This window comes from Sipha flava, unplaced genomic scaffold (genome assembly GCF_003268045.1).
Source record: "Sipha flava isolate LNK unplaced genomic scaffold, YSA_version1 37_pilon_pilon, whole genome shotgun sequence".
NCBI lineage: Eukaryota > Metazoa > Arthropoda > Insecta > Hemiptera > Aphididae > Sipha > Sipha flava.
Window position 1 is genome coordinate 90,884 of NW_020273087.1, and position 15,540 is coordinate 106,423.

General features: G+C 30.2%; 1 protein-coding gene across 2 annotated transcripts in view; it reads right to left on the bottom strand.

Annotated features, from left to right (window-relative positions):
• LOC112688104 (netrin receptor UNC5C-like) overlaps positions 1–14,645 on the bottom strand; it is a 99,587-nt gene extending 84,942 nt beyond the window's left edge. Inside the window, exon 1 of one of the 2 annotated variants that reach the window (XM_025561129.1) lies at positions 14,192–14,644. The gene's annotated coding sequence lies outside the window, so the exon portion shown is untranslated. Of the gene's footprint in view, positions 1–14,191 lie in introns of both variants that reach the window. The other variant, XM_025561130.1, reaches the window with a different exon arrangement.
• Positions 14,646–15,540: the final 895 nt, after the last annotated feature.

The window sequence follows — 15,540 nt, forward strand, 5'->3', positions numbered from 1 at the left end:
TTCCATCAAGAGAACAAAAAATAAAAATAAAAAAACATAGTGACGTTGTCGTTATTAAGTTAGATACAAGGCAATGGGGTATGTACGGGTGATAAATGGAGAGAAAGGGAAAGAACGTTACGTGGATATACGTTTATTGCCTTTTAATTGATTCCGTTAACGACCCAACGATGGGCACAAAAAACTACTTCTCAGAACAAGAAAAAGAAAATAAGGTAATCGATAACTACTTTCGTTACATACAGAGTCACCGTAACAAGGGGGAGGATAAAAAGAAAAAAACCAAAAAAAAAAAAACCGGATGATATGCATTTACGTGACAAAAATATGACACTGGTAATGTGTTTAATAGCTAAACAACATGAACCGGAAGTAAAATACAATATTCACTGATCAATTTTTTTATTTTATTAAATATAAATATAAAATATGTACGTGTATAATAATAATATTTAAATGTAATAATTTCCGTAAAAAATACAGTTACAGAAATCATTAATTTCTATGATATTAGGGAAAGTTAATTAATTATTAAAAATACGTTTTTCATGTTGTATATTAAATTATATTCCATGTGCGGCGAATTCTTTAGACTCGATAACCATGGGTAGTATAAAGGTACCAGCGGCGGTTATGTGGCAATAGAGATTATTAAAGGAATGTGCCGCCAGTATGATGATTAGCTGTCCGACAAAGGGAAAATGGGAGGCCATAAGTTATTATATCGAACGTCTTTGTAATAGGGGAAAAAACTGTCTCCATATGGTTTTTTCTTTCTTATATATGGATCTATAATTTATTTTTTTGCAACCATACTTCTATTATATACGTTACCCGCTGCGAAGTTATTAGAGTCAATAAACACCATAATATACCTTTAACTACGGGGGTATCGGAACATTTTTAAAATATATATTCTCTAATGTTACTAGCCATTATAAATAAATCTACCTTGTATTCATTTTATTTTATTATTATTATTATTATTATTTTTTTTTTTTTTTTTTTGTTAGGTGGCTGGTTGGTAAACTACCTTGGATTTAATATGATTTTTTTTAATTTAAAATTTCGACAAAATTACATCACGATAAAAATATACATAAAATTACATCATCACTTCCATTATCTACCAATGCAAATTTTGGAGTATGTACATTTTTGTAGCTATACTTGAAAAATAAATGTATGCACTTGATCGAAAACTAATAATTAAAAACAAAATTAAAATTGAACCAATTAATAATTATACCTAATGAAATCATATTTCAGTTAGCAATTATTTTTTTTTCAATCATTAACTAGATACATTAATATATTAATTATCAGAGGTATTTAAAAACGATAATTAAACTCCATGGCTCGATTACGTATCAAAAGGAACTTCAATATACTTCTCGAGTTTATCATTTAAGTTTATTCATATTTTTTGTAAGTTGAACTAACATCTATTTGGATATACATAGAGTTTAAATTATATTATACTGATATGTTTGTAGGTTTCCAAATAGATGTCGATAATAACTGATTAGACACTACTTGTTTGAAATATGACACATATGCAAATACTATTGTATTCACAATAGACTAACGAGGTTTTTTGTAATTTAGATTAATTGTTGTACATGGACCAAAATGTATATTTGTTAATAAGGAGAACGAGGTGCACTTGTCCAAACAAGCATTCCAGAAAGATTTAGTGTAAATGGCCATCATTCAAAATGACGATATATCTTCAATTCCTTGACAACTACGACAACATAGTATCCGACGATTGACGGACTATATATATCGACTACATATATATATATATATATATATATATATATAACACGGTTGCAAGGTCATTCAAAATAATTCATATACGATCACAGTACGAGTATAGGTTATTATCTGCTGACACATCGATCGTTTGATAAAAGCAGCTATACCGGACTAAATTTATTGTAAGTAAACATTATAATAAAGAGGATTATTACTGTTTGGTTTTCAAACTCAGTAATATACTTTGACTATTTAATAACTAATTACAGACGTTGAAAAGGAAGAAAATGAGAGCAGTAAAAATATATTTATATACAATAGACCCAAATAACGAGGTGGGAGGATTTTTTTTTTTTTTTTGTTATTGGCAGACTACTTGAAAGCCGAGGGGAAGATCCAATGTAAAAGTATTCCAAAGAAATGTAATTTGAAAAAATAACGACCCGTGTGTTTCTGATGTTCAGAGGATAAATCGGGACAGGTGCACCATTTTGTCGGTTAGTTAAAAGTAATCGAATGCATGTATACAGAACAAAAAAATAATTCATTTTAAATTTCAACGTTTATTTTTCAATATTATAAATCATTATTAATTGAGCACCTAACTCAATATACTTTTGAGAGTACACTATTTATAAAATCAAATAAATAATTAAAACACTTAACAGTTATTATCAATTAGTTTATAATATTTATATTATATTTTTATAAAAAAAAATGTAATTTATAATTTACTGTAATCATTCATTAAAAACTGTATTTATATTGTGCAAAAATAATTAGCTTACATATTTTACTTATAACTAACATTTTTTTTAACTAATCACATTCTTTAGAAAGATAGATATGATTAAAAAATTAATCTGATTTTAAAATAGGTATATAACGGTATGGAAATAAAAAGTTAATTTATCCTACCACACGTACTAAATTAACATACAAAATGTCATTGTTAGTAATTGTAACAATAATAAAATATATACCTAGTTAACAGTAAATAACTAAGAATTAGTGAACATTAAAAATATTTATTATTTTAAAAATTAAATTTTAGGTTATTTTAAATGCGTTTTGATTGAATTTATCAATGCTTACATTTTTTTTTTAATGGATTTAATATTTTTATTTAAAAAAGAGAATAATTTGAAGCGATCTATTTTCATAGTATTTAAGAAGACAAATTATAAAATAATCAAATTTTTATACATTCAAATATTTGAATCTACTATAAATGTATCATAAACATTAAAAAATAAATCATAATAATAATTAAGAGTATAAATTATGTAGTTATAGATTTAAATATATATATATATATATATATATGTCAACTGTTATCATTTGTTTTATTAATCTAATAGTTGTACAGTTATATAATTTTATGGTCATAGTCAACATTTTTAATTGTATTTTTACACTGGTTATCACAACTTCTAATAAATTCTGTAAATAATGGTTTCACGTAATTTCTTCGCAAAATAATTGGAGATAAGTATAGCAGAATTCATAATAATATCAAAATGTTGCCACTTGCCAGTTAATAATATGTATACTGTTTTCATAATGGCGCATGCATGCTCCGTAGGTTTTCGTATCATTAATCCATCGTACTTTCCTCAAGGTGATAGGTTGCGCGTGTATACACGGTAAGAAGACAAAAGCAAACTACATATAATACAAGTAAGAAACCGGTATAATTTATGAAAATATAAATGTCGTCCAGTCCAGTGAACACATATCGAATTACGATGGCGAACTACCTGAAGAGCAGATTACATCTAGAGTATATCTTCTGCGGCCGACATCGATGATTTCTAATGTTTTATGGGTAAGAAGTAAAAGTAACCGTTGTAAGATAAAAATAACAACATGCCATTATACAGGGTATATATTAACATTCAAACGTTTTCGGTAGCTTTTTTACGCAGCGTGTGAGGTCTGTTGGATACGCGATGAAATAATTATGCAAATGGAGGAAGGTCTCGAGCGCACGCCAGGACGTAAGTGACTTTGGCTTTGGAGACGCACACGCTTATTCCGTCGACGAAGAGGGGCGACCTGAGGCGGCGACTTGGAGTTTCGCATCGCTTCAAATCGATGAACACCGTGAAATAAAAGAGATATCTCCCGTCAGTTATAATATTCTTAGCAGGAACGACTGTACATTGCACGTGTGTAAAAACTAAAATGGAATGTCCCCAAGGGGATGTTTTAATGACCTATCCCTATGTGTACTAAACTCTTCGGCATCGTGCGATTTGTTTTATGCGGTATTTTCACAGTTTTTATTACACAAACCACCACCCTCAATATAGCGCGACTGTTTTTGGATGCATTATTATAGCGGTGTGCTATGATTTCATCAAACGTCCCACGGGGAACAAAATCGATCGGTCAGCAATTGATTCCGCTTCCTCCCCCTTCCTGCACTCTATTGTGTAAAATCGGGTAAGAAATATCTGGTGTATATGTTTATTATATGAACGGTCGTACAAAAAAAAACAACAAAACAATCTAAATGGCAGGGGGATTATAGTTTTATAAAAACAATTCAATAACAGCCATATTACTATTTGGTTAAAGATCAATATGTGTTATTATTTAATATTCAATATGTATACGAATGTTTTGAAATGTTTAAACTAGTAGTTTTAAAAACACAAATTATGTAGTGTAAATTGGACCAATTTCAAGTTACGTAAATTTACCAAAGCTGCATAAAAATTAAATATTTTTAAAATAATAAAACTTATTCCATGGACGTTTGTTTTGTATTTAGTTATATCTAACAAGGATGTGAAATTCTGAAAAAAACTTTTAAATAAATAATTTGATTTAATGAGGTTATTAGTCTCTTGTTTAAAAATATTCGATGTCCATCATTTTAATAAGATTTATACGAATAGATACTTACCAACAGTTACAGTAAATTTCAAAACAAGTAAATAATACTGTAATAACAAGTAAATGGTTGAATTATGAAATAATAAACAGTGAAACTAAAAATACCTTCGAATCCATCTCAATGATCAATTTTTTTTTTTAATAATTTTAATAATTTTTTTTCATATCATATAATTTCTAAATAATTGTTATAGGTATAAATCATAGCTTTTTTGATGAACCCAACATTGACATTCTACTAAGAAATTTTCTCGAGACTCTGACTACACGAATGAAAGTGCATCGGTATCTAGTGGTTTCATGATTTTCACACATGTTGATGATGAAAACGGTGTAAGGAATAAGGACCGATATAATCCAGGGGTACTTTTCCGTTGATCCCCTTCCACCCCACTCTTATTTTATATTTCCCTCAATAAACTATGTGGAAAAACAACGGTTTCGAGTAAACGCTATTTACATAATTAACCCATTACTAGGGTAGGTACACACTGAACGTTCCAAACCGGTCTATCCATCGGTCGAAAATCCCGTGTCGACCCCACCGACCCATAGCAAGAGCTATTGTTGAGTTTTTGCAGTGTATATTATACATATGTATATATTTATGTATATACATAGTAAAAGTAGTAGTAGTAGCAATAGTGTAAACTGCGGTGCATTATTGTTGTTGGTGTAAGAGCAGAGCAGGGTTAAAATGTATACATACATATATATATTATACAACCAGCTACCTGTGTTTTGTGCAAAACCACCCTTGATTTTGGTTTCTTCCCGCGAAAAAACACACCCTTCGCATGTGATTTATCGGCTTCGAAAAGCCTAGGCCGTATTGTTTCGCGAGGTAGAGTACCAAATGGGGAGAAAAAAAACGTGTACAGAAAGAAAACATACGCGTGTGTATTGTAATGTGTGACGTAAAAACAATCTTTTCACACAGACAGTCTCTGCGCGCTAGCCACCGGTAAGTGCATAGTAAAATAAAAAAACACTGCAGTTACTTTTCCCTGTTTTTATTTCACATCGTTTGTAGTCACGCCTTTTCGAGTTCATATATGCTATATTATATACAAGATGGGGATATGGGAATATTGAGTTCATTTAATAGGTCTCTAAACGGCCTAAAACGTTTAAACTGTAAAAACGATTATAACTTAAAACGTAAGTATACCGAGTAATTTAAAATGGTTCATATTTATTGTACAGTAAGGTCACTAAAAAAATGAACACATTTATAACCAGTTGATAGGAAGTAAATATTTTATTATAAAAAGTGAGACGCAACTGCAATTCTAGATAAACGTAGTTAAACTTTGACTGAACGAATTCATTTGAAAACAAAAATTGCTTAAAATTTCCCTAATAACTAAATTTAATTAAATATAATATATATATAGGTTAGGTTAGGTTATATATATAAATATATATATATATATATATTTATATTAATTATAATTTTAATAACCTTTTATGAACACTTAATTTTTTATCAATATATCAATCATGTCCAACAGTTGCTCTAGCAATATTGAATAGATATTATTTTTAACCAGATTACTTGAAGGCATAATCCACATAAAAACACAAGATTTCATTTAAAAATAATTTGACATCATATGATCTATTAATTGCATGTGAAATTTTTCCGCACATCTAAATTTTTAGTTAAAACTAAACATTATACTAATTATTAACATGTATAACATATAAATATTAAATCAACCCATAATTGCTAATGTATATTATAATGACTTCACAGTAATCGCCCAAATCTGATAAATTTAAAAATAAATATTAATGAGAACATGAAAATATCCTTAGACTACAGAAAAACGTGAGAGCAGTGTAGAGGGGACTTTTTTCAAATATTGAGAAAACAAAAATATATACACTCTCTCGTGGAGAACAGAATGAACGTGGAATACATAATGGCAAGTCAATTGAAGGGAAAAATCCTTGCAGTTTTATCAAATATCAGGGGAATGCACGAGAAATATATTCCGATAGCTAAAATAAAAAAAAACAAATGGTTTTCTCAAAAACGATAAAATACTTATGAATATACAATATACTATGTACCTATAAGATAATCAATTAATTTTTTTACCGAATATTTCAGTGATTTTATCAGAGTTATGTAGATCAAATATTAAATTTATTATTTATGCTCAATACTGTAAGTATTTATATTTATCTTACTTTTTACTAAATAAATATTATTATTTTTTTTTTTATAAATAAATACATTTTATACCTTTTGTGTAATCGTATTAACTAATAAATTTTCACTGAGTTTAAAATTATTTACTCACTTATATTTATTTAAATTAAGTTATTAACTAGATTTTATGCATGAATAATTTAAATTATTTTATCAAGATTAATATTAGTTGATCAATTATAATTTCTGTAGAGTACCAATAACCTATTCTCAAATATAAAAAACCTAACATTTTAATTTTAATAGTTATTACCTATATCTATTTTAATTTAAGTGCTGTATCATATTTTGTACGAGTACAAGTTGACAACTTAAAATCAGTGGTGCATTGTAATTTCGATCATTATAACCTCAATTATAATTAATAACATTAAGATATTAAAATGAAGGGTTATTGAAAAACAACCTCATTCTATTATAAAAGTAGTTTTCATTTATGAATGTTTTTAGAGTACCTTATAAACATACACACACACACGCGCGTAACTTTATGCAATGAAAAATTAAAAGACTTACTTCAAATTATTATAACTACAAATGTAAAATCCTAGATAAAATCAGAACAAAATGAATAAGATATATAAAAACATTGATGAGATGATTAATTTTATTTATAGAATAAAAATAATATATACCACTAAAAAGAGAATAGTTATCAAAACAATTATTTATGCGTATTTAAAATTATTAAATGTTGTGAAATAAGATTTTATAAGAAAACAGCTGCTATATTATCGAAAATGTATACGTAACTGCAACTCCGTGAGCAACAAATGCTTCTAGAGTGGTGAAAAATGAATTATATAACCTCATTGAGACTGCAACATTAAGAATGATGACGAGCAATGTATATAACGCACATACACTATGTACTGTGTTTCGAAATAATTACTTTCATTAATTCTGGGCACATTCTTTTGTTTCCGATTCTGACACGAAAGGGGTTGGAAAACATTTAAACTTAAAAACAAAAGAACGCCATTCCATTCACCTCCAATCCATCTACGTTTTTCGTGGCATAATAATTAGCGACCCCACCAACCATAATATGTACAGTATATACAATAAATATGGAGATCGAGTGCGACGAGGTTCCAAGTAAGACGAGACAAGTAGGAAACGGCTTGTCAGAAGAGGCTTGGAACGTTTACATGACATCCCAAAGGCATACACAAGAGGGTGATCTACACGGTGGTGTGTGTTGGTATGGTTCACGATAATAATAAATTGAACTGGAGAAAATTCACGAATATAAATAGCGCATCACCTTTCTGTCGCTACGGTTATTTAATTTTACTACAGGAAATCACATGGCCTTCTATATATAACAATATAATATAGCGGATGAAAAACACATGAATAAGATAGTTTTTACGTATTTACACTGAATTTTTAGGGTTGAAAATATTCCCAAAATTGTCTAATGAAATGTGACATCAAAATATAATAATGAAAGTCCAAATAAATTTTTTTTAGTACTAAATAGCTAAAGGCATGTAAACGAAATATTTTTATAGGATTTGAAGTTATAATTATTGTTATAAATTCATATAGATCGTTGGTTTTAAAAGTGTCTCAATATGTAGATCAATCATACTAAAATATATATTATTATAGATATAATTAGATATTATGTTAAAATCTCAAGATAAAATAAATAAAATTAAGTTGTTCCCATGAAAAAATAATGAAAATATTTTAGACCATTCGATTTTTTAACCATTACATTATGTGACTTATGTTTTATTTATATACTTAAAACACCCCGGAGGAATCCAACGTCTACAATTATGTAACTAATTTTTATATACTCTACACCAAAAATAGTGTTTGAATCAAACAAGAAAAATTCTTATCATATAAATCAAGTTCCTGCCATACTATTAGTTCGTCATTGGAATAAGATTTCGAGAAAAATCTATCGAACAAAAACAGCGTGTGTAGTATGGAAATTGATTGAACCATTAAAAACTTGTTTTTAAGTTTTTATAATGTATCATAAAAAAAAAATTGCAAACACGCACGAAGACAAAGATGAATGGCATAACCTCGATTCATGTAGAAAAAGTGCAAACGCAAGTTGGCGTTTATTTAGATAAATAACTTAATTACACCTGTGGAATTTCGCTACTATACGTAGGTATAATATATTCTAACGTAAGACATACGATATTATTAGTTGATATTCTTAGGCCTGAGAAAGATAAAAATATGTGCGCACAGCGTCGTGTACGAGGATTACAGCACACACAGCACGACCTCTATGTACGCACGCGATGATGGCAGGTGTCGAGCTGCCGACATTATAAGAAATGGTGAATAAGAAATATAAAAATAAAATAGCATGTACGAGAGTCAGAAAAAGAGTGATCGAGAAACGGAGAGACAGAGAGAGAGAGAGAAGTTAATAGTGCAGGAAAAAGAGGGAAATGAGAAGAGGAGAATTAACGTTTAGTGACTAAGCGAAATATCGGACATGGATAGACAAATACGTACAACACACTGTACGAAACATGGTTGTTCGGAGGTAAATATTTATAACACACACGAGGAACTGGTTTGAATGCCACTTAAAACTGATTGAAAGACTTTAAGGGGATTCAAAACCAATCGTGATTTTACATGCTTGAAATACGAGCAAATGGCAATAATATGATAATGATACGATATAATACGATAATAACATAATATCGTGTGTATAGGAAATCCACAAAATAATTATTGGCGCCAGATATTGAAACATGTATAGTAGTAAAAATCGTATAACACGATCGATTACTAATATATAGACGGAGATAACGGAGAAAAAGAGAAAGAACTCGTCTCCATACCCCTGTGAATTCTTAGAAATGGGGTGCTCGCAATATCGAGGGTGTCGTGTGTGTGTATTTGAAACGTTCTCGAACCCTGAGACTGATCCGTGGATAAAGTTCTACTGAATAAAAAATGAACATAAAAAACTTAGAGCTCCAGAAACCGGCATTTTTAATATCTATTTGATATTTCTTTTTTTTTATAACAAATTATGCTTTTATAATTGCGGGTTTTTTTATATTTGATACAACCTACAATTAAGTAGTTAACAAATAAATTCTAACGATTTTTAAGTCGTTTTTTGATTTTATGGTAATATAAATAAACCAAGAAATATTTTAATTTAATGATTTTACAAGATCACCGTTTAACAATCTTCAGGTCTGAATTAATGGCGAATCTAATTTATGAATAGCCTATTCAGAATAGGTGCTTTCAGAATATCTGATCTTATTTTTTTTTTTTTTTACGAATTTTTTGACAAATTGTAAGTTATTAAAAAGCAATATTCTGTTTACATTTTGAATTTCAATTACTGCTGTAATTTAATAAGACTGAAAAATTTACATTCAAAGAAACATTTTACTTAGGTGTATTGCACGTATCAATGTTATATCAAATAGATTTTCTCTTGATTTTCTTAAATATGATACAAAGTAAAAAGATAACAATTACGATAATTAACTATATTTTAACTATTTAGATTTTATACTATGTTTATCTTATTACTTAAGATTATTTTCATAAAAATTAAAATGTATTCATCCAAGTTAATTTTATTATTTTGATATATACATTACTTGATGACTATTTTATGTATATAAATTATTACATTGAAAAATTAAAATAAAAATAGAAATTAATTTTTATTAAATATTGCTTTTAAAATACGTTATATTTTACCGATAACATTTTGACTTTGTATATATCTTAGATGACATAAAATATTAATGTAATCTACATAAAATTACTTTCCAAAGACTCTAATATGATCACATTGTTCGTGACCTCACGTTTGTACTCGTATATTAGAGACGTATGTCAAGGATGGAAGAAATTGCAAGAAAATTGTATTATGTATACCCAGAGTATACCTACATATTAGAATACACGTATTTTGAGACTTTGGCTATGTTATCCATTCCAGTCACGGTTCACACAATGGTTTACGGCGGTTTTAATTTCGACTTATACCATTATATTGTTAGGCATTAAAGATATCTGGGCAATATTTTTGCAGTCGGCGGAAAATCTAACGGGTTTTCTAGTAGGAAAAAAGTGTATATATATATACAATGAAAGTTAATGCTTTTTATTGCATCCACCGACGACGTAATGCTTTATGGCAGTGTCCATAAATCATATATGAGGAACCCCAAATACAGACCATGGTAATCCTATGTAAATACCTGTCATTGACAATACATATTGCTACTATTAATATTTTGATAACATTGCATAGTCATAGTGCAATATCTACAACCTCTCTTCTACCATAATCAAGTTCGAATTTCCATAACGTTCATTTTAATATTACTGATGACATAAAGATTGATATTAAATCATCGCTGAATTTCTGAATGGAAAGGTAAGTGTAGGAGCTAAGAGATAATTTGAAAATATTACTTCTACCGGTCATATTGAAAATTTACATATAGCATTTAATATGCAACTACGAAAACACAATATCAATGTCCAGATACAATTTCACACTACGTTACTTATAATCGAGTTTATAATATTGAACATGAGTTTGTCTTGAAAAAATGATGTAACACAATCAACCATTTTATATTAGGAACTTATATTACACGTCAATATAACGATGTAGATTTTTATATTCTAGTATTTGACAGTCTATTTAATGAAAGATTAACGAATAATAAGAAACACACAAAATAAATTCTAAAAAAATAAAAAGTAAAATAAAAAAGTAAAATCTTTTAGTTTATTCACTTATTAAAAACGCGTATTTTTAAGATTACTTACATAGTTATATACTTTAACTTTTCTCCGAAATTTAAAAAAAATTGTAGTAAATAATAAAGTTAGTTTGTTTAATTCTTGTTCCATTGTAAACTATTCTTTATATATTTTATACATTGTTTATTTATTACTTTTTTTTCCGAGAATATAAATATCTTTATTCTTAAATGTATGAAACATATTTATAGATATTTAAAAGTTATTTAATGCAACTATATAAACCCATGTATAAATATAAATAAAATACTTTCTTTTTTTTTTTTATATAAGGTAAAATAATTTGTTAAATTCATCATTTTTGTTAGTGAGAACTCGATGTTCTTCTTAATATTATTTATTATCTAGTAACAATTTCCAAACATCAAATAGTATTAAATCAATAAAGAAACTATTTTAAACTATTTTGATTTTTCCAGCGAAAGAATAACTATTTAAAAAATATCGAGAGATATACACTCGTATAGTTCAATGAATAAGTTTCAATCGAGGTTTCAATCCATTTAACAACAATTAAATATAATTCATAAATATATTAATTTATATTAAAACTTTTTATTGCGTTCACCATTAAACTTATTTTCCTTATAGAACGGGGAAGTAATAGAAATCAAACATTTCCTAAACAGTTAAAATGTTTTAAAAAAATAACTTTTTGAATAACACTTTAACAATATTTAAACATATTTTTAGTGGCCATAACATACTATTTTATGACATTATTTCCATTTTTCAGATTAGATTTTTAATAATAAGTAGGTGCCTAATTTTTGTATGAAAATTAAAAACCCCATTAAAAACTATTATAATATTAAGTACAAATAATAATTTTAACTTAGGTACTTACATAATTTTAATACATATGAATAGAGAATAGTCTTTATTTTTTGCTTTTTTTTTAGAATTATTTCAACTATAAAAATAATAATTAGGTACTCAATTACCTATCTCAATAAATGCATAGTTTAGATAATTCAGAATACGTATATTCGATACTTAAATGGTTTTACATTTATAAAGAAAATTTAATTTTTCTATTTTTATTAATGAAAAAATAATAGTTACCTACTTAATATTAAATTCACAATTACAGTTCTTTAATGTGGACAAAATCAAGGTAAAATGTATTTACCTAGAGTTTTCTCGTTTAAAAATACTGGGAAGATTCCAAATATTTTAATATTTTAATTCCATGGTCAACCACTATCACGAGATTAATTACAAAGACCGGAATATAGGTATAACATTTTCAACGAGGGTAACACGATCGGTGGCATGTGATTGACAGGCTACGTGCCAGGTCCCTTGTTACCAATACTTTAGCAACTTCAAGGGTTTTACGTGAAGACGAAGGAATCGCCGGTTTCTAGTTTATTTATTTGTACGCCGGAATCACTGAAACAGAGGTTTCATCACGTAACGAGGTCTATTTTTCTCGCGATACCTATAAGGCCCCTTACTTAGTTTTTTTGTAAATGCAAAAATAAATACAACATGTTCAACATCTTAAAATTCTAAACCTATTTATACGTCCGTGTTAGACTAAAATAGAAGGTTTTCTTTTTAGATATTTATCATGTGAATGGAAAATAACATTTTTTGTTATCATCCTTGATTTTACGTAGCCTATATTTTCAGTATAATGAAATTAACAATCAATGCAATACAATATACAACGAAGATATTAAATCGATATCCGTTTGATACATTTTTTAAATCAACGAATCACTCATAAAATAATCTCGAGAAGACAAAAAGGTTAGGTCAATATGCATATTAAGGTTTCTAACGCGAAAAAAAAAATTCTTTATAACAAGGACATGGTGTCCGTTAGGTTAGACATCTATGGCAGACGTGCGACACAAAATCATTCCGTAAAACGAATAATGAACTGAAAAACCGTAGACAATTGTACAGAGAAAACAAAGTGTGACATCTTGGTGCAAACGAACGCCCATCACAAGAAACCAATAATTAGCAGTACCTAGGTTCTAATTTCTAATCATATTTCAGACTTTGGTTGTCGAATCGCCATAGAACAGCGGGTGGCGGTATTATAACATTATCGGTATGTGCCAGGCTCAACGTTGAGTTAAGAACGAGCGACGGGCCGGCGAAACGGTTTCGAGCAAAAAATTGGTTTCGCCGACAAAGGCATTCCAAGAGAACGCGTCGCACCTTTGGGCCGTCCACCGCTCAGGGGATAATAAGTCGTACGGTTCGCTATTCGACGGGGGGTCCGATTCGCGGTGACCGCGGACTCCCGGTAAGTGAGAATCCCGGGGGAAATCCCATGACCATAATAAACGTTCAAACGAAATGTCGGGCACGTTCGCAACGGCCGCGTCCACGCGTGCACCAGCAGACCCAGATACAATTTCACGGCGGAGCAGCAACGTGTTTTTGCAATACCGATTTTTTTTTTTTTCGGTGCCTGGCAACGTTTAGATCGAACGACCCGGAATTGTGTCGTCGGCTGTTGCCCCGTCAAAACATGTACACACGCACCTTTTTAGTGGACGAATTTTCCCGCGTTTCCGCGTCCGCTTGGCGTGCACCGTCTCTGCGTGATGGCCGTGTTCTCGTCGTTAATCCTAATGAGCGACCAACGGTGAGAACGAACGAACGAAACGAACCGCGTTTACTCGAAATCGCACGTACGCGGTATTTTACAATTACGAATACGTTGATTTGTGCGAAACCAAAACTGATAGGCGAACAGAACGAACGGATCGCAACGAGGAAGTGTTGTTCATGTGTAAAACGTCGCACACGAAACGCGGACACGAGCGCGATTGATGATCGATGAAAAAATGTAAAACGAAAAAAAATCGAAAAAAAAAAAAAAAACGGTTCCCGACGAACGAACGGACTCGCGGCTGCGACGCGAAACAATCGAACTACGACGGGACGTGCAACGACGCGGAGCACACGGACGAAACTGTTCGGTCGGTCGTGCTCGACACCGGTGTGCGCGCAGCAGTCGGGCCAACAGAACACTCGCCGCCGCCACCACCGCCGTAATAGCGTCGACCAACGACGTGTGTGCACCCCGCGTCGCGTCGTCGAGCGATCCCTTCGGGACGGGAGGGTGACAGCCGGACATTCGATACCTCAGAATAATAATATATTATAAATACTACGACGACGAGGACGCGTAAATCGTCGGAGAAACGTAAACCGTGATCCGTGGAGTGAAATGAGAAGAGAAAAAATATATAAACACATAGAAAAAAATAAATAAATAGTAATACCGCTTTGTGTGATCGTGACAACAACACCGTTCAACAACGTGCACAACGCAATAAATCCGATTTACCATTATAATATTATTGGTGTAGAGCCCGGTTCGGATAAAAGGAAATGTTCCCGCGAACAAGTGTTTCCAACAGCGTTGACTGTAAAAACCGTAAAACGTTCTTCGGGTTAGAAACCGTTTCCAAACCCAATTCTGTACGTACCCACGGCAAAGATCCAGTCGTTTGATCCACGTTACATCGTTTTAATAATTAAATATTTATTATCTAATATTTCCATTCGACGAAATGCCACAATTAACCACTTTTTGCCTTTACCGCGGTTTTTGCCCGCCCGTGCGCGTTGGTCGTTTTCCGTTAAGATATGTGATTTCCAAGCGTTTCAAAACATTTTCATTCATTTTATTTTCGAGTAACAATTATGATAACATTCTTAATGTGTCTAAACTCTCGGTCTAAACATGAATGAGATATAAAAGGTATTAGTAAAAATAAAAATACCGGACTATAGCGAAATAGTCTATTATTAGTCGCACATTAGTTATATCATTGATTTTATTACGGTTGTATTTATGCTTGAAATGTTCTTTTTCGGTAATC